The sequence below is a fragment of the Oncorhynchus keta genome, chromosome 19 (genome assembly GCF_023373465.1).
Source record: "Oncorhynchus keta strain PuntledgeMale-10-30-2019 chromosome 19, Oket_V2, whole genome shotgun sequence".
NCBI lineage: Eukaryota > Metazoa > Chordata > Actinopteri > Salmoniformes > Salmonidae > Oncorhynchus > Oncorhynchus keta.
Genome location: NC_068439.1, coordinates 60,919,201 through 60,939,228, shown reverse-complemented (window position 1 = coordinate 60,939,228; position 20,028 = coordinate 60,919,201). Strand labels below are relative to the sequence as shown.

The 20,028-nt window shown below is 43.7% G+C and overlaps 1 protein-coding gene across 5 annotated transcripts in view; it reads right to left on the bottom strand.

Annotated features, from left to right (window-relative positions):
• The window catches only part of LOC118380067 (nuclear receptor coactivator 1-like), a 170,972-nt gene that overhangs the window by 126,332 nt on the left and 24,612 nt on the right, over positions 1 to 20,028 (bottom strand). The window contains exon 1 of one of the 5 annotated variants that reach the window (XM_052470958.1): positions 16,142 to 16,475. The exons of the other annotated variants lie outside the window; for them this stretch is intronic. The gene's annotated coding sequence lies outside the window, so the exon portion shown is untranslated. Of the gene's footprint in view, positions 1 to 16,141; positions 16,476 to 20,028 lie in introns of those variants that run through there. 5 annotated transcript variants of the gene reach the window in all.

The following is a 20,028-nucleotide window of genomic DNA, read 5'->3' as shown; positions in this document are numbered from 1 at the left end:
AAAGGGTTTTCTTTGATGGAAGCGTCTCTAATGTCAAACATGTAAAGTGTGGGGTACCGCAGGGCAGCTCTCTATGCCCTCTACTCTTTTCTATTTTTATCAATGACCTGCCACTGGCATCAAACAATGCATGTGTGTCCATGTATGCTGATGATTCAACCATATACACATCAGCAACCACAGCTAATGAAGTCACTGAAACCCTTAACAAAAAGTTGCAGTCTGTTTTGGAATGGGTTGCCAGTAATAAACTTGTCCTGAACATCTAACACTTAGAGCACTGTATTTGGTAAAAATCAGTCCTTAAGTGCTAAACCTCAGCTGAATCTGGTAATGAATGGTGTGGCTGTTGAACAAGTTGAGGAGACCAAATTATTTGGCATTACCTTAGACTGCAAACCGTCATGGTCAAAACATATAGATTCAATGGTTGCAAAGATGGGGAGAGGTCTAGCCGTAATAAAGAGATGCTCTGCTTTTTCGACACCACACTACAAAAAGCAAGTTCTGCAGGCTCTAGTTGTCTAATCTTGATTATTGTCCAGTCATGTGGTCCAGTGCGGCTAGGAAAGACTTAGTTAAGCTTCAGCTGGCCCAGAACAGAGTGGCACTTTTTGCTATTAATTGTAATCAGAGGGCTGATAAAAATACTATGCATGCCAGTTTCTCTTGGCTAAGAGTTGAGGAAAGACTGAGTGCATCACTTGTTTTTATAAGAAACATTAATGTGTTGAAAATACCAAATTGTTTGCATAGTCAAATTACACCCAGCTCTGACACACTTATCCCAACAGACATGCCACCAAGGGTATTTTCATAGTGCCCAAATCCAGAACAAATTCAAGAAAACATACACTATTATATAGAGCCCTTATTGCATGGAACTTCCTTCCATCTCATATTGTTCAAATAAACAGCAAACCTGGTTTCAAATAACAGATAAAGCAATACCTCGCGGCACAACGCCTCTCCCCTATTTGACCTAGACAGTTTGTGTGTATACATTGATATGTAGGCTACGTGTGCCTTTTTAAAATGTATGTATTTCTGTCATTTAGCTGTTGTTTCTAATTAAGTTCTATATTATGTGATTCTGTATTATGTTTCATGCTTTGTGCGGACCCCAAGAAGAGTAGCTGCTGCTTTTGCAACAGCTAATGGGGGTACTAATAAAATACCAAAACCTTTTGGTAGAGGGTTAAAACAAATAAAAAAGCAGACATTGACTATCCCTTTGAGCATGGTTAAGTTTGTATTACATTTTTGGATTGTGTATCAATACACCAAGTCAATAAAAAGATACAGACGTCCTTCCTAGTTGCCAGAGAGGAAGGAAACCACTCAGGGATTTCACCATGAGGCCAATGGCAACTAAAACAGTTATGAGTTTAATGGCTGTGATAGGAGAAAACTGAGGATGGATCAACAACATTGTAGTTATTCTACAAAGCTAACCTAAATAAAAGAGTGAAAAGAAGGAAGCCTGTACAGAATTAACATATTCCAAAACATGCATTCTGTTTGCAATAATGCACTAAAGTAAAGCTGCAAAAAAAATGGCAAAGAAATGAACTTTTTGTCCTGAATACAAAGCGTTATGTTTGGGGTAAATCCAACACATCACTGAGTACTACTCTTCATATTTTCAAACATGGCAGTGGCTGCATCATGTTATGGGTATGCTTGTCATTGTCAAGAACTGGGAGTTTAATAGGATAAAAAGAAACAGAATAGAGCTAAGCACAGGCAAAATCAGAGAGGAGAACATGGTTCAGTCTGTTTTCCACCAGACACTGGGAGACAAATTCACCATTTCAGCAGGACAATAACCTAATACAAGACCAAATATACACTGGAGTTGTTTACCAATATGATATTAAATGTTTCTGAGTGGCCTAGTTACAGTTTTGACTTAAATCGTCTTGAAAACCTATGGCAAGACTTGAAATTGCCTTCTAGCAATGAACAGAAAAAAAACTTGACAGAGCTTTGTTTTTAAGAATAATTTGCAAATATTCTACAATTCAGGTGTGAAAGCTCTCAGAGGCTTACATACAGTAATCACTGCCAAAGAGGATTCTAATATGTACTGAGTCAGGGGTGGGAAAACTTATGTAAATAAGATATTTCTGCATTTCATTTTCAATAAATTAGCTAAATTAGGTGAGAAAATCTACTTAATCCATTTTGAATTCAGGCTGTAACAACAAAATGCGGAAAAAGTCAAGGGGTATAAATACTTTCTGAAAGCACTGTACATGTTTTGTTTTCCTTGATGATTAATTTTAAGAGTTTGTCATGAAAATTGTTTCATCAATATTTTATACGCATGTATATAACAACATGTTTTATGTATATTGTATGGACTACACCTAATATAGAATAGAAGAATTTCATTGAATTTCACTGAATTCAATTATATTTCCTTGAATTAAAATTTGAATTGCAATTCTGTATACGATTTACCACTTCAATTCAAATTCAAGAATTTAATTGGAATTTGAGGCATTCTCAATTCATTTCTGAACTGAGCACAAGCCTTGCACATACACACATCATTGGTATGGCCAGTGTCAACAGCAGCCAGTGCTCTGGTGTATAGTTCAGTGTGCTGCATTCCTGACGGGGGGCCACTGTGACTAGCGTAATTCAGGACCTCTAAGGCCAAGACTCGCCCCCCGTGTCCCCTCCGCCACCAGCTCACTCAAGCTTTGATCCAAAGGCACCGAAACAAGCCGCTATTGTCACAGAACAGAAACCCAGGGCAGCCACGCACCGCGCAGGACGGCCCTAATCCCCACTAGCCTCATTTGCAGCATTTCACCTCGAATCAGAGCCTCCAACACAGGCCAGAATAGCAGCCCCTTACAATTCAACACAGGCTGGAAAGGTAATACCTTATAAACAGTCCAGCAAACAACAACACAAACACCAGCACCATAGACAGGCCAAATAGGACAATTTTTATTTTACCAGGCAAGTCATTTCAGAACAAATTATTATTCACAATGACGGTCTACCCCGGCCAAACCCTGACCCGGGCGACGCTGGGCCAATTGTGCGCCAATCCCAATCACGGCCAGTTGTGATACAGCCTGGAATTGAACCAGGGTCTGTAGTGACACCTTTAGTGCATTAGACCACTGCGCCACTCGGGAGCAAAGGCCTAGATGGGCCTTTCCATATTAATGTATGAGACTTATACAGACACTGATAGTTTGGTGCCAGTGGTCAATGAGATGACTCTGTTGTCGACCATTATTTAACGAGCACGTTTGTGAGAACCAACCACAGTAAACAATGGTCTGCTCAACTTAATGAACCAGATTCTCCAGCACAAGCTCCGAGGCCAGCTAAATACGTTTTACATTGAGGCCGGGCATTGAAGCCACATAACAATGGTTTCCAGACATGATAGAAATCTACACCGAAATTAGCATTTGATGTGCAGGCAGCTGTATTTAGGGTCAGCCCAGTCACCTGCAGCTCATTTGATGTGCAGGCAGCTGTATTTAGGGTCAGCCCAGTCACCTGCAGCTCATTTGATGTGCAGGCAGCTGTATTTAGGGTCAGCCCAGTCCGCTGCAGCTCATTTGATGTGCAGGCAGCTGTATTTAGGGTCAGGCCAGTCCGCTGCAGCTCATTTGATGTGCAGGCAGCTGTATTTAGGGTCAGCCCAGTCCGCTGCGGCTCATTTGATGTACAGGCAGGTGTATTTAGGGTCAGCCCAGTCCGCTGCGGCTCATTTGATGTACAGGCAGGTGTATTTAGGGTCAGCCCAGTCCGCTGCGGCTCATTTGATGTACAGGCAGGTGTATTTAGGGTCAGCCAAGTCCGCTGTAGCTCATTTTTTAAAAATGTAACCTTCATTTAACTAGTCACAGCGCAGAGGTTTGAACACATCTGTGTTCGTACATACAGTACTGTATCCCTGTGCAGTGTTCTTACCTACAGTACTGTATCCCTGTGCAGTGTTCTTACCTACAGTACTGTATCCCTGTGAAGTGTTCTTACCTACAGTACTGTATCCCTGTGCAGTGTTCTTACCTACAGTACTGTATCTCTATTCTGTGTTCCTATCAACAGTACTGCTTCGGTGCCTGCATGCATCCAACTCACTGAGTCCACTAGCAGCATGCTCTCTTGGCCAAGGTAAATAATGAATGGTAGTGCCAGTCAATGAACTGATCTACAAACAAATAATGATTATCACTATGAAAACAAATCACCCAGGACTAACACCCATGAGGCAAATCATGAATCAACTGTGATGTATGTCACTTTCATGCCAGGTTCAGCCATTCCAGCTCTATTGTGTATTTATGACTAGTGTAAATTGTGCCAAATAATTCTGCATTAGCTGCCATTAATACTATGTAATGTCACCGTATTGAATTTAAAATAAACCATTCCCTCCCTCTGATTCTATATCTGTGGTTTGGGGCAACGTTCTGGTCAGGCTCAGCTTTGCTCCTGTCCCCTCTAGCATGGCTAGTTATCTGGGACTGTGATAGCTGCTGTCCGGGCCTGGAATGTGGGTGGGTTGCTCAGGCTGGTCCTTGAATCACGACAGTCAGCAACACCTTTGCACCTTTGTACAATCCATTTCTACACCTTTTAATAGGTTTACTCTGTTTAACACCAGAAGCGTGTATGTTCTCTTTGATTAATGATAAGTGAACTATTGCCAGCTTAAGGTGGAGGGTCAGGGTCTCTACTAAAGGAAGACTGACAGTCCTAGCTCTCTCATAAACACAATCCCATATTGAACTCACTGACTGAACTGAAAACAGGCAAATACAGGCGAGAGCCGAGGCAAATATACTGTTCTGTATGTAAACAGCCACACAGGCTACAACAACATATTATTTTCACAATGGAGAGCAACCATGTAGACTGGACTTGGGACGCATGAACACACAAACACATAGCTAAGCAACCTACGAAATGGTATTAATGGGGGATTATGTTTAGATAAAAACATAAAAGTGAGATTGACAGTTAGGACTTAGTTGGCCTACATAATGTGGGCCTATATATTTGTGAAATCCTGATAATCTGATACTAAGGTGCAATTTAGCTAAAGATATATTGCTGGCTAGAAAGTCATTTATCATAAACATTTTTTAATAAAACATTTAAAAAAATCACACTTAAAGGATAAATGTATCCAAAATCCAGAAACTCCCAAGTGATTCCACACATTAAAACTAGTTTGCCCTCTCCCTCCCTGTAGTGCTGTACTGAAACAGCTGCAAAAAACAGGTCACTGGACTCATGACGTTGCTGGATGCAGGCCCCGCTCTGCTCCGTTGCCAGTGAATTCATAATTCAGTGTGGACAAATTTGATGTTTTATTGAAAGTGTTCAGCCAAATGACCTATTAACTATTGGTTTACTGTTTTATTTATTTATTTTACCTTTATTTAACTAGGCAAGTCAATTAAGAACAAATTCTTATTTTCAATGATGGCCTAGGAACAGTGGGTTAACTTCCTGTTCAGGGGCAGAACGACAGATTTGTACCTTGTCAGCTCGGGGATTTGAACTTATAACCTTCCGGTTACTAGTTTCCACCTCAAACATTTGCGATTATTTTATAGAATTATTTTTTGTAGCAGACTGCCATAGCAGCAGAGATTGGTAACAACTGCAGATGTGCACTTGGGGGAATCCCTGCGATGTAGAAACTACACAATATGCCCATATAAGGACCTTAATGTCACAGACAAAAATTGGACGGACAAGGAGCTTGTGCGAACGTTGATAAATGTTAGGCATATCGCAAGTAAAGTGAGTAACGCGAAGTGGATAAAGAGTTGGCAGCAAGAGCAAGCTGGTGTTCGTTCCCTATCTGCACTTTATACAGGAATGCATGGGAAGAAGGCACAAAATTTGACAGTTTTACGATAAAAGATACGAGAGACGAAGATGGTTAGTAGCAATTTGAAATAGTACATACAATGTACACTACCGGCCAAACGTTTTTAGAACACCTACTCATTCAAGGGTTTTTCTTTATTTTTTAAAAACTATTTTCTACATTGTAGAATAACAGTGAAGAAAGACATCAAAACTATGAAATAACACATAAGGAATCATGAAGTATCCAAACACTGTTAAACGTTCCCGTTTTAAACAAGATATTTTGTCACGAAAAGATGCTCGACTATGCATATAATTGACGGCTTTGGATAGAAAACACTCTGACGTTTCCAAAACTGCAAAGATATTGTCTGTGAGTCCAACAGAACTGATGTTACAGGCGAAACCCAGATAAAAATCCAATCAGGAAATGCCACATTTTTTGAAACCGCTTCATGCCAATGACTCCTTATATGGCTGTGGATGGGCTACGAATGAGCTTACGTTTTCTACGTATTCCCCAAGGTGTCTACAGCATTGTGACGTCTTTTACGCATTTATGTTGAAGAATAGCCGTAAGGGACCACATTGAGCAAGCGGTCACATGATGGCTCCCGCAGAAAATCTTGCGTAAAGTACACAAGTAGCTATTTTTCCAATCGCTTCTTATGAGAAACCAATTGTCCCGGTGGATTTTATATCGAATAGATATGTGAAAAACACCTTGAGGATTGATTCTAAACAATGTTTGCCGTGTTTCTGTCGATATTATGGAGCTAATTTGGAAAAAAAGTTTGGCGTTGTAGGGACTGCATTTTCCGGTCGATTTCTCAGCCAAACGTGAAGAACAAACAGAGCTATTTCGCCTACAAAAATAATATTTTGGGAAAAAATGAACATTTGCTATCTAACTGAGAGTCTCCTGAGTGAAAACATCCGAAGTTCTTCAAAAAGGTAAATTATTTAATTTGATTGCTTTTCTTATTTTCGTGAAAATGTTGCCTGCTGGTAAGAGCCTAGCATAGCATTATGTCATGATAAACTTACACAAATGCTTGTCTAGCGTTGGCTGTAAAGCATATTTTGAAAATCTGAGATGACAGTGTGATTAACAAAAGGCTAAGCTGTGTCTCAATATATTTCATTTGTGATTTTCATGAATAGGAAGATTTTCTAGGAAGATTTATGTCCGCGGCGTTATGCTAATTAGTTTGAGGATATGGTTACGCTCCCGGATACGGGTTTGAGAGTCATGAGAAGTTAAACAAATCAAAATATATATTTTTTTTAGATTCTTCAAATAGCCACCCTTCGCCTTGATGTCAGCTTTGCACACTCTTAGCATTCTCTCAACCAGCTTCATGATGTAGTCACCTGGAATGCATATCAATTAACAGGTGTGCCTTGTTAAAAGATCATTTGTGGAATTACTTTACTTCTTAATGCGTTTGAACCAATCAGTTGTGTTGTGACAAGGGGGGTATACCGAAGATAGGCCTATTTTGAAAAAGGCCTATTTGGAAAAAGTCCATATTTGGAAAAAGTCCATATTATGGCAAGAACAGATCAAATAAGCAAAGAGAAACAACCAGAGGTTTGGACTCGAGTCACAAATATACTGACTTGCAACTCGACTAACTTTAACACCAATGACTCGTGACTTGACCTGACTTGATACCCTCCCCAAGCCCAAATATTAGAAATGTTGCTATAAAAATAAAAAAAAGAAGTGTGCACCACATCAACTCTTCATTTAACGGATTAGAGTTTGAATCGGACAGCAGCCAATCAAATTGTGCCAGCTGAGAAAAAGTTGTCTGTAGCATTCCACAGGAACGTTGGTGGGTGAATTCAGATGGAGCCCTTGGAAAGATGATGCCCAAAAATGTTATTTTCAGATAAAAAGACAGCAACAAAAAAACAGACTGCAACTTGCAAAACATGAAGAAAATTACAGAGGCTCAACAATTTCCAAATTTGTTCGACATTTGAAGCCGACAGCTATATATTTTATTACTTTACTAGTGTAGGCTAACGTAACGTTAAATCAATGTGCCTCCACACAGTCAGTCTGTGCGGGAACGTGATCATTGCACCCAAGATTGAGCTACAACTGGCTAGGCAGTTGGTAGCCTAAATCCTGCCTGATGTTACTGCTGTTCCTAAAACCATTGCCATACGTTAGCCTAATGTAACCACCCAGAGTGAATGTGTGTGTGTGTGTGTGTGTGTGTGTGTGTGTGTGTGTGTGTGTGTGTGTGTGTAGTGATAACCAACAAGTAATCTAACTAACAATTCCAAAACTACTGTCTTATACACAGTGTAAGGGGATAAAGAATATGTACATAAGGATATATGAATGAGTGATGGTACAGAGCAGCATACAGTAGATGGTATCGAGTACAGTATATACATATGAGATGAGTATGTAGACAAAGTAAACAAAGTGGCATAGTTAAAGTGGCTAGTGATACATGTATTACATAAGGATGCAGTCGATGATGTAGAGTACAGTAATATACGTATGCATATGAGATGAATAATGTAGGGTAAGTAACATTATATAAGGTAGCATTGTTTAAAGTGGCTAGTGATATATTTACATCATTTCCCATCAATTCCCATTATTAAAGTGGCTGGAGTTGGGTCAGTGTCAATGACAGTGTGTTGGCAGCAGCCACTCAATGTTAGTGGTGGCTGTTTAACAGTCTGATAGCCTTGAGATAGAAGCTGTTTTTCAGTCTCTCGGTCCCAGCTTTGATGCACCTGTACTGACCTCGCCTTCTGGATGATAGCGGGGTGAACAGGCAGTGGTTCGGGTGGTTGATGTCCTTGATGATCTTTATGGCCTTCCTGTAACATCGGGTGGTGTAGGTGTCCTGGAGGGCAGGTAGTTTGCCCCCGGTGATGCGTTGTGCAGACCTCACTACCCTCTGGAGAGCCTTACGGTTGAGGGCGGAGCAGTTGCCGTACCAGGTGGTGATACAGCCCGCCAGGATGCTCTCGATTGTGCATCTGTAGAAGTTTGTGAGTGCTTTTGGTGACAAGCCGAATTTCTTCAGCCTCCTGAGGTTGAAGAGGCGCTGCTGCGCCTTCTTCACGACGCTGTCAGTGTGAGTGGACCAATTCAGTTTGTCTGTGATGTGTATGCCGAGGAACTTAAAACTTGCTACCCTCTCCACTACTGTTCCATCGATGTGGATAGGGGGGTGTTCCCTCTGCTGTTTCCTGAAGTCCACAATCATCTCCTTAGTTTTGTTGACATTGAGTGTGAGGTTATTTTCCTGACACCACACTCCGAGGGCCCTCACCTCCTCCCTGTAGGCCGTCTCGTCGTTGTTGGTAATCAAGCCTACCACTGTTGTGTCGTCCGCAAACTTGATGATTGAGTTGGAGGCGTGCGTGGCCACGCAGTCGTGGGTGAACAGGGAGTACAGGAGAGGGCTCAGAACGCACCCTTGTGGGGCCCCGTGTTGAGGATCAGCGGGGAGGAGATGTGTTGCCTACCCTCACCACCTGGGGCGGCCCGTCAGGAAGTCCAGTATCCAGTTGCACAGGGCGGGGTCGAGACCCAGGGTCTCGAGCTTGATGACTAGCTTGGAGGGTATTATGGTGTTGAATGCCGAGCTGTAGTCGATGAACAGCATTCTCACATAGGTATTCCTCTTGTCCAGGTGGGTTAGGGCAGTGTGCAGTGTGGTTGAGATTGCATCGTCTGTGGACCTATTTGGGCGGTAAGCAAATTGGAGTGGGTCTAGGGTGTCAGGTAGGGTGGAGGTGATATGGTCCTTGACTAGTCTCTCAAAGCACTTCATGATGACGGAAGTGAGTGCTACGGGGCGGTAGTCGTTTAGCTTAGTTACCTTAGCTTTCTTGGGAACAGGAACAATGGTGGCCCTCTTGAAGCATGTGGGAACAGCAGACTGGTATAGGGATTGATTGAATATGTCCGTAAACACACCGGCCAGCTGGTCTGCGCATGCTCTGAGGGCGCGGCTGGGGATGCCGTCTGGGCCTGCAGCCTTGCGAGGGTTAACACGTTTAAATGTCTTACTCACCTCGGCTGCAGTGAAGGAGACAGCATGTTTTCGTTGCAGGCCGTGTCAGTGGCACTGTATTGTCCTCAAAGCGGGCAAAAAGTTATTTAGTCTGCCTGGGAGCAAGACATCCTGGTCCGTGACTGGGCTGGGTTTCTTCTTGTAGTCCGTGATTGACTGTAGACCCTGCCACATGCCTCTTGTGTCTGAGCCATTGAATTGAGATTCTACTTTGTCTCTATACTGACGCTTAGCTTGTTTAATAGCCTTGCGGAGGGAATAGCTGCATTGTTTATATTCGGACATGTTACCAGACACCTTGCCCTGATTAAAAGCAGTGGTTCGCGCTTTCAGTTTCACGCGAATGCTGCCATCAATCCACGGTTTATGGTTTGGGAATGTTTTTATAGTTGCTATGGGAACGACATCTTCGACGCACGTTCTAATGAACTCGCACACCGAATCTGCGTATTCGTCAATATTTCCATCTGACGCAATACGAAACATGTCCCAGTCCATGTGATGGAAGCAGTCTTGGAGTGTGGAGTCAGCTTGGTCTGACCAGCGTTGGACAGACCTCAGCGTGGGAGCCTCTTGTTTTAATTTCTGCCTGTAGGCAGGGATCAGCAAAATGGAGTCGTGGTCAGCTTTCCCGAAAGGGGGGCGGGGCAGGGCCTTATATGCGTCGCGGAAGTTAGAGTAACAATGATCCAAGGTTTTACCACCCCTGGTTGCGCAATCGATATGCTGATAAAATTGATGATGATGGATAGTCAGTAATGATGGATAGTCATTTTTCTTTGCTTATGTGAGCTGTTCTTGCCATAATATGGACTTGGTCTTTTACAAAATAGGGCAATCTTCTGTATACCACCCCTACCTTGTCACAACACAACTGATTGGCAGAAATGTTTTTTGAAAGAAAGAAATTCCACAAATTAAGTTAACAAGGCACATCTGTTAATTGAAATGCATTCCAGATGACTGCCTCACGAAGCTGGTTGAGAGAATGCCAAGCGTGTGCAAAGCTGTCATCAAGACAATGGGTGGCTACTTTGAAGAACCTCATACAAAATATATTTTGATTTGTTTAACAAGGTTTTGGTTACTATATGATTCCATGTGTTATTTCATAGTTTTGATGTCTTCACTATTATTCTACAATAGTAAAAAAAAAAAGTAAAAATAAAGTAAAACCCTGGAATGAGTAGGTGTGTCCAAACTTTTGACTGGTACTGTATATAAAATAATCACACATTTTGGTGAAAAGGTGCATATTTACCGACTCAAAACCGATAGTACTTAACAAAAATAGCTCATTTAGCCAATACACTTTCAATAAAACAATGAATTTGTCCACGCTTCGCTGATTTCTGAATCCTTAATTCACTGGCAACAGAGCAGAGCGAGGCCTGCATCCAGCAACGTCACGAGTCATGTGACCCCTTTTCAAACTATCAATTAAAGTAATGATCCCATGTTCTGGCACTTCCAGGTTTTTGGCTTTGCCACCACTTCTCTCTCGGCATCATTTCCCATGGGCCTTTCTCTCTTTCACTGGGTTCCATATCTGCTTTCCCCGAACCTGGCTATCGCCTACTGTTTGTTTTTGTTAACTGTCCCTTGTCATCAACATGCCCCAACACAGAACCCAAACCGGCTGCACGCGTGCGCCATCGTGCAACATCTTGCATACATTTATTTTGTCCCCCCCACACCAAACGCAGTCACGACATGCAGGTTAAAATAAACTCTAAACCAATTACATTAATTTGGGGACAGGTCAAAAAGCATTAAACCTTTATGGCAATATAGCTAGCTAGCTAGCACTTTCTAGCTAATTTGTCCTATTTAACTAGCTTCCGTTGCTTGCTAATTTATCCTGGGATATAAACATTGAGTTGTTATTTTACCTGAAATGCACAAAAGGTCCTCTACTCCGGCAATTAATCCACACATAAAACGGTACACCGAATCGTTTCTAGTCATCTCTCCTCCTAGGCTTTTTCTTCTCTTAACTTTATATTGCGATTGGCAACTTTCATAAATTAGGTGCATTACCACCACCGACCTTGTTTGTCTTTCAGTCACCCACATGGGTATAACCAATGAGGAGATGGATCGTGGGTACCTGCTTCTATAAACCAATGAGGAGATGGGAGAGGCAGGACTTGCAGCGCGATCTGCGTCAGAAATAGAACTGACTTTTATTTTAGCCCTTGGCAACGCAGACACCCGTTGGTGTGCGAGCAGTGTTGTGCAATAATTGAATAATATAGATTTCGAAATTGATTTTGCAACGCATGCGCACGCCTGTGAGCCCTACTTCATTTAAGCGAGCCCAGAAAACGCACACGCAGTGACGAACTCACTCAGTCACTGGGTTATCTCCTGGCCTGGCGACAATGGGCAAATTACACTGCTCTATTGCCACTTTGTCACCACAACACTTTAAAGGAAGTTGATGTGCATGAAAATTGTGGCTGAGTGGAGCCACTTCGCCAAAACGAGGTTGAGATAGATGGTATACAGCTACGGACAAATTTACAGCAAAGGTTTTGACTGAGGTTTTGAAGCCAGAGGATAAGTCGGATTTCACTGTTAGTTTTACACTTTTTTTTTTTTTTTTTTTTTTACAGTTTCAGTTAATAAAACGGACGATTGTTTATTTTTTCTGAAAGTACTTGATGAGTGTACTGTTGCTTGTATGCGTGCTTACTGTGACCATCACTCCCTGATAGTGGCTACTAGCTACTTCCAAAGCCGGTGCGAAACAATAGTGCTTGGCAAGTGAGAGTGTGGGACACTGTGTCCCGTTGTTGTTGCTGTTCATGCTCTCCCCATTCGTAGACCATCACGGTGACATTGAGATGGTTACAAATATTAGTTATTTCTCGTGTAGGCTACATGAAATAAAATCCTGATAATGCCGGTGACACCGTGATACAGCTTCCTAGTGAAAAGCACCTCACGTCGGGAAGCACAACGGTGCACTGGTCATTTGCACTGGCTTGCCTTGTCGTCGTGTTTACAGAGGGCAGAAATGTTAGCTAACTGACATGTCACCGGACATCCATATAAACACTAAAGTAGCTGTCATCACATATGAATGGGGAAACCAGTTAGTTAAAAGTATATTTGTGGTCATCGCCTAGGGACTCTAGCTAGCTAACTAACTTACCTAGCGAGTTCTGTTGCCATAACAACGAGAGAATGACTTCTGTCCTGTCCATAGCTGTATACCATCTAGTCATAACCCCAAAACAGCCCTTCCTGTCTGTGTATTGGTCTGCCCATACGGCCACAGCTGAAGTGCTCTCTGTCACACAACATAGGGCATGATGGCACTCGTCACAAACCACTAAGCTCGCATATATGCGTTTTTCTCTCACAAACACAAGGGTAGGCTGCTTTTGAATGGCTACATAAAGCCTTGTTCCTCACGTGAGTAAATTAAAATAATTTTGTACTGGTATGCAGGCTCTGTGTACTATTTATTATTTTTCTTAAGAAGACATGTCCAGCCTTTCCTTTCGGAAAAGCTGACCACGACTCCATTTTGTTGCTTCCATCCTATAGACAGAAACTAAAACAGGAAGCTCTCAGGTCTGTTCAACGCTGGTCCGACCAATCTGATTCCACGCTTCAAGATTGCTTCGATGACGTAGATTGGGATATGTTCCGCATTGCGTCAAACAACAACATTGACGAATACGCTGATTCGGTGAGCGAGTTCATTAGCAAGTGCATTGGCGATGTCGTACCCACTGCAACTATTAAAACATTCCCCAACCAGAAACTGTGGATTATTAGCAGCATTCGCGCGAAACTGAAAGTGCGAACCACTGCTTTTAACCAGGGCAAGGTGACCGGAAACATGACCGAATACAAAGAGTGTAGCTATTACCTCCTCAAGGCAATCAAACAAGCCAAGCGTCAGTATAGAGACAAAGTAGAGTCACAATTCAACGGCTCAGACACAAGAGGTATGTGGCAGGGTCTACAGTCAATCACGGATTACAAAAAGAAAACCAGCCCGTCGCGGACCATGATGTCTTGCTTCCAGACAGACTAAACAGCTTCTTTGCTCGCTTTGAGGACAGTACAGTGACAATGACATGGCCCGCTACCAAATCCTGCGGGCTCTCCTTCACTGCAGCCGGCGTGAGTAAAACATTTAAATGTGTTAACCCTCGCAGGGCTGCAGGCCCAGATGGCATCCCCAGCCGCGTCCTCAGAACATGCGCAAACCAGCTGGCTGGTGTGTTTACGGACATATTCAATCAATCTTTATCAAAGTCTGCTGTTCCCACATGCTTCAAGAGGGCCACCATTGTTCCTGTTCCCAAGAAAGATAAGGTAACTGAGCTAAACGACTACCGCCCGTAGCACTCACTTCCGTCATCATGAAGTGCTTTGAGAGACTAGTCAAGGACCATATCACCTCCACCCTACCTGACACCCTAGACCCACTCCAATTTGCTTACCGCCCCAATAGGTCCACAGACGACACAATCGCAACCACACTGCCCTAACCCATCTGGACAAGAGGAATACCTATGTGAGAATGCTGTTCATCGACTACAGCTTAGCATTTAACACCATAGTACCCTCCAAACTCGTCATCAAGCTTGAGACCCTGGGCCTCGACCCTGCCCTGTGCAACTGGGTACTGGTCTTCCTGACGGGCCGCCCCCAGGTGTTGAGGGTAGGTAACAACATCATCCCGCTGATCCTCAACACTGGGGCCCCACAAGGGTGTGTTCTGAGCCCTCTCCTGTACTCCCTGTTCACCCACGACTGCGTGGCCAGGCACGCCTCCAACTCAATCATCAAGTTTGCAGACGACACTACAGTGGTAGGCTTGATTACCAAAAACAACGAGACGGCCTACAGGGAGGAGGTGAGGGCCCTCGGAGTGCGGTGACAGGAAAACAACCTCTCACTCAACAACAAAACAAAGGAGATGATCGTGGACTTCAGAAAACCGCAGAGGGAGCACCCCCCCGATCCACATCGATGGAACAGTAGTGGAGAGGGTAGTAAGTTAAGTTCCTCTGCGTACACATCACAGACAAACTGAATTGGTCCACCCACACAGACAGAGTGGTGAAGAAGGCGCAGCAGCGCCTCCTCAACCTCAGGAGGCTGAAGAAATTCGGCCTGTCACCAAAAGCACTCAAACTTCTACAGATACACAATCGAGAGCATCCTGTCGGGCTGTATCACCTCCTGGTACGGCAACTGCTCCACCCACAACCGTAAGGCTCTCCAGAGGGTAGTGAGGACTGCACAACACATCACAATGTTGCCCAAAGATATAGTCCAGTACAATAATACATAGCACTATAATAGATAGGTTAGCTGAACGTCACGAAAAACGATGTGCATGCTTCAATGGGACAGAAGACTGAGTTGTTGTGATTCTGGATGGCCAGATAGCTACCAATAATGACAACAAACGTAAGTGACTCGTTTCAGCTAGTTTCATCTTGTTCTTGATACCATGTCTTGTTTTGAGGTGTTTGGACTTATTTCACATCAATGCTAATATGGCTAAGATTCACTAAAGTAGCTAACCAACAACTAACAATGTATAAGAGACAAGTGCTCAGTTGGGCAAATGTATTTGTTTTCAATAAACATTGGAGACAAAATATAGTTTACATGTCAATAATCTATGCCAACCAGTCTGTTTTGCACACATCGGTTTTGTTGCTAAACAACTAACCCATCTATTAGGTGGATGAGTCATAAGTATGTAATACATAGGCAAGTATGAGCTAACTGAATAACATTTAGACATCTGAATTACATGACAAAAATGCAGCCCATGTGACGGCCCCTGAAACCACATGGTCAGGGGTAGAGCTGAGCAAAAACTCAACATGCTGTGGAGTGAAAAAAAAAAGAAGCTAAATCCAAGGTGGGTTTAGACACACACACACTGGAGTAACCTTTGCAAGTCTCACAAATCCCTCTCTCCTCACCTAAAGCTCAATGCTGGCTGAGAAACTAAAACACACACCTCCAACGACACTCTGCAAAACATGTAGCTACCTACTCACTCATTCCGAAACACAAATATCAAGAGGCCCTTTGCCCCACCCCCCCACTCATTATTCAGAAAACACACACAAAAACAGACCACATACACTGTAACCTAAAAGGTAAACAACTAGCTCAAGCCAAAAGTAAAGAAAGAAAGTGAAGAGTAATCCAGTAAGAGATCCACGCACCTGAAGCCCAGCTCAGCTAAGCTCGGCCTAGCGTTGGCCTATATGTGTATGTGTGTGTGACGTAGAGGAGCCCGGCAGTCAGTCAGTCGAGGAACAAGCAGGTGCCAGGCAGCAGCCTCAAGGAGTGGGCTGAGTGCAAAAGAAGAAGCTGCAGTCCACGGCCAGAGCACTAACTCGTCCAACAGCCTGGGTTTTGGGAGAGGCAGAACACCGCCACAAGCTCTCCATTCCACAGGCTGGCTGCTATCTCCATATCTCCTCTCTTTAACTGAGCTTTCCAGGCCTCGCTCGTTCGCTCACACCAGGGTACTCTAATCACCTCCCTCACAGACAGAACAGCGATGTATGGCAATAAGAGAGAAGGACAGCCCACCACGGAGCGAAAAAGAGGGGGAGGTGGTTATGAACTCAGTCCCCAAGCACTGTGAATGGAGTGAGGGAGACTGTGGCAGCAAGAAGACAGTTCACAAGGAGAGACCCCTCGTGAAGGAGCCTTGGGGAGCTTAACCGCGCACGCTTTAGGAACGGACTTATCCCCCATGCTTTACTGCACACAGGACTCCCCCCTCCCACTCACCCTGGCTGAAATGGTTTGCTCCATGAGAACCTGCTCAGTCACTGTTGCCGAGTCCCTCCTCCCTGAAATATAGGACACAGCAGGAGAACGTATACGATTTGCCTGAATGCAGTAACACAGGCCTAGCTGGGCCTGTATGTATGACGAAAAGCACCGCTTTATCTACACTCCACTGTATCCTGAATGGCTTGCAAAGAACTTGTTTCAAATTACAGCAGTAATCAAAACGGAGGCAGTTGTAGAATTAAGGACCATCCACATACATTGTGTGAATTTTTTAAGGGACCTCAAAACGTGGGTCAGCACTGTAAGACAGAAACACAAATCATGTCACTTTAAAATTAACATCAGTAAACACACAGAATTTCAACAATTTGGTGTATGTTTCATGCCTTATTTGGCCACGTCTCCATAGAAAGACCACTTCCCCCGCGGTGTCACCAACCTGATCCTCCTCATCGTCGCTAGAGCTGCACCCCGGTCTCTCGCGTTTGTTTCTGTCTGAAAGGCCGGATTGGGCCAGAGCCTTTCACCACCCAACAGACCCCCAGGTCTCATGTCTCCCTCTAACAGGCTCTCATTCTTCAGCTAGTCCCCCTCATTAATCAGCCTGCCTGGCTGTCACACACACAGTACCTGCTCACACACAGACCTGCCCTTCTTCAGACCCTTCTCAGACATCCTAGTTCCTGATTTAAAATTAGGAGAAGTCAATTCTCCACACCACTAATATTCTCATCCGCTCTCTCTCTCGTACTTAAATAATTACTCAATGCCTGGCGTACCGCAATCTCCTACTTAATGCAAGCATATGTTATTTTCCAAATCACGTAAACGTTTATCTGATGATTTATGCATACATTGGATGGTAACCTCATTGATCGTGTCCCCGCTTATAAATGTCTAGGCATCTGGATAGATGATAGGCTTTCCTTCAAAAAGCATGTTGAGGAGTTACTTAAGAAATAAAAATGTGTTTAATTTATAGGAATCGGTCATCCCTTTCATTAAATAGCAGAAAACAAATAATTCAGTCGACCTTCATTCCGGACGTAGACTATGGCGATATCGTCTATAAGAATGCAGCTGCCACTGGAGCAGTTTATCATACTGCATTACACTTCATCACGGGCGATAGTTTCAGCACACATCACTGCATCGGGAAGTAGGCTGATCCTCTTGGAAGTATCGTAGATCGATGCATTGCACGTTTTTTTGTTTATAGTCCTTTGCATAAACTATCACCGTACTTCTCTGTTAACCTACAGAAATACAAGATATCAGACACCGTCTAAGGCTAACTCTGGAGATCCCTTTGATCTCAACAGAGTTAGGTAAATCTGCCTTTAGCTATTTTGCGCCTTGCTTGTGGGACGGTCTACAGCGTTGTATGAAATTGGAGAAACTGGTGCCTCGGAGGCAGTTCAGCTGTGTGAGCACCTTTTTAAGGAAGAATGATTCTTATAATTCTATGTTTTTTTTTTATTTAAATATTGTGTTTTTTGCTTGCTTATACATTTTGTAGGCTGTCATTATTATTATTATTTTTTAAATAACTTTCCCCAGGTTGTTGTTGTAAATGGGAATGTATTCTCAGCCGACTCACTTGGTAAAATAAGGAATACAAATAATAATGAGTCATGGATATTGTGCCATGTTCCTCTGTGCAGCAACACGTACGCGTGTGTATGAACGTAGCGGTGGGTCGTAAAGCATTCCCTGCGGGCTACAGCTAGGTGAGGGGTCAGACAGATGACAGCTAGGCCTATGTGATGGCCCCTACCTGCAAGACAGGCCGAGCACCTGAGGCGGGGATGGAGACAGCCCGGGGGACAGGGAGCCAAGGCTGGCCCCCTACCCTCCCTGCCCCTCAAAGTATTGCTCCACACTCTTGCCGTTTACACCCCGATTTAGGATGTTTACCCAGAGGAGGAAAATGGCCAGGTGCAGTCAGAGCTCCTCAACACTGCTACAGTACAGCAGCAGTCCTCTCCTCATGCTCAGGCTCAGACTAGCATAGAATACTACAGCAGCCTGCCTGCCAGAATGTCTAGGAGACACAGCCAGTTATGGCTACAGTTCTGGTTGGTTGAAGCTTATGGCCGGGGATGATGCAATACATTATGCTTGGCTAAAGCTTATGGATAATGGCACTGATAATGACTATGGGAACTGTTGTTGCTGTCACGTGGGCATGGGTTTGGGCTAAGGCAATGGTCATGGCATGAATGGACACTTATAGCACCACTTAACACTGCCGTTTTGGCTTTACATGCACTTTAGGCAACAGTTATGACCATTGTTATGGCAACAGCTAGTATGGCTAAAATATGGTAGAGCGCTGACTGTGCCAGGTTGAGGAAAGGAATAGGGTGCTGCTATTTCTAAACTTTGACAGCCCTGGTCTAACGGTATGGCTTTTTACATCACAGGATCCCTGCAGTACAGAACAAGTACATCAGTGGCACATATCCTGCATCTACACCCACACTGCATGATAACAAGCCAGGTATACAAGCATTACTCAGTCCCACCGACTCCCAATACTGGAATTCAGGCTTAGCTTAATGATGAGACTGAGGAGCAGATAAGAAAGTAGCTCATCAATACAACGCTCAGATCCTTGTCAGACACCTGGTGAGCTGTGAGTGTGACCCGCCTAGGTGATTAGAGTAGATCATTCTGCTGTGTTGTGAGACTCAGAGCAGTTTTGGACACACACACACACGGAGCAGAGCAGAGCAGCAGGACGGGGGTTGAGAAGTCACAGGCCCGAGATGCAAATGGTGGCAGTGTGTAAGTGTGTTTGTGTATGTGCACCACGTTGTGTTTGTGTGTGTGTGCGACATCTCACACTGTTTCATTATTGCTATAGCCTTCAGAGAAAACACAAATCATTTGGGCTGAACTAATTGGCTCTCTTAAAATTAGATTGAAGACCCATTAAACGCAGAAAGAGACAGACCCATCTTATGGTGAGGTAGTGAAGACACGCTGGCCGTTAATTCAGCCACTTTTCTAAGCAACCCATCCACCCTGCAACGTCTTGAAAGAAAATGGTATTGATTCATTGAGTCACCTTAAAATGGGAATGGCTAATCATATAGACATGAATAGCCATGAGTATGTAGATAGTACTCTTCAGTTCAGGGATGGGCAACTTTAAATGGGGGGTGGGGGCCACAAAAGATATGAATCAACACATCATGATGGGCCTCAGTGGCTCGTGGGTCTGCGTACCCACCCCCACACATAGTCAGAGCCAGCCCTAGCCTTTTGGGGAACCGAAGTGAAAATGTTTTGCACCTTG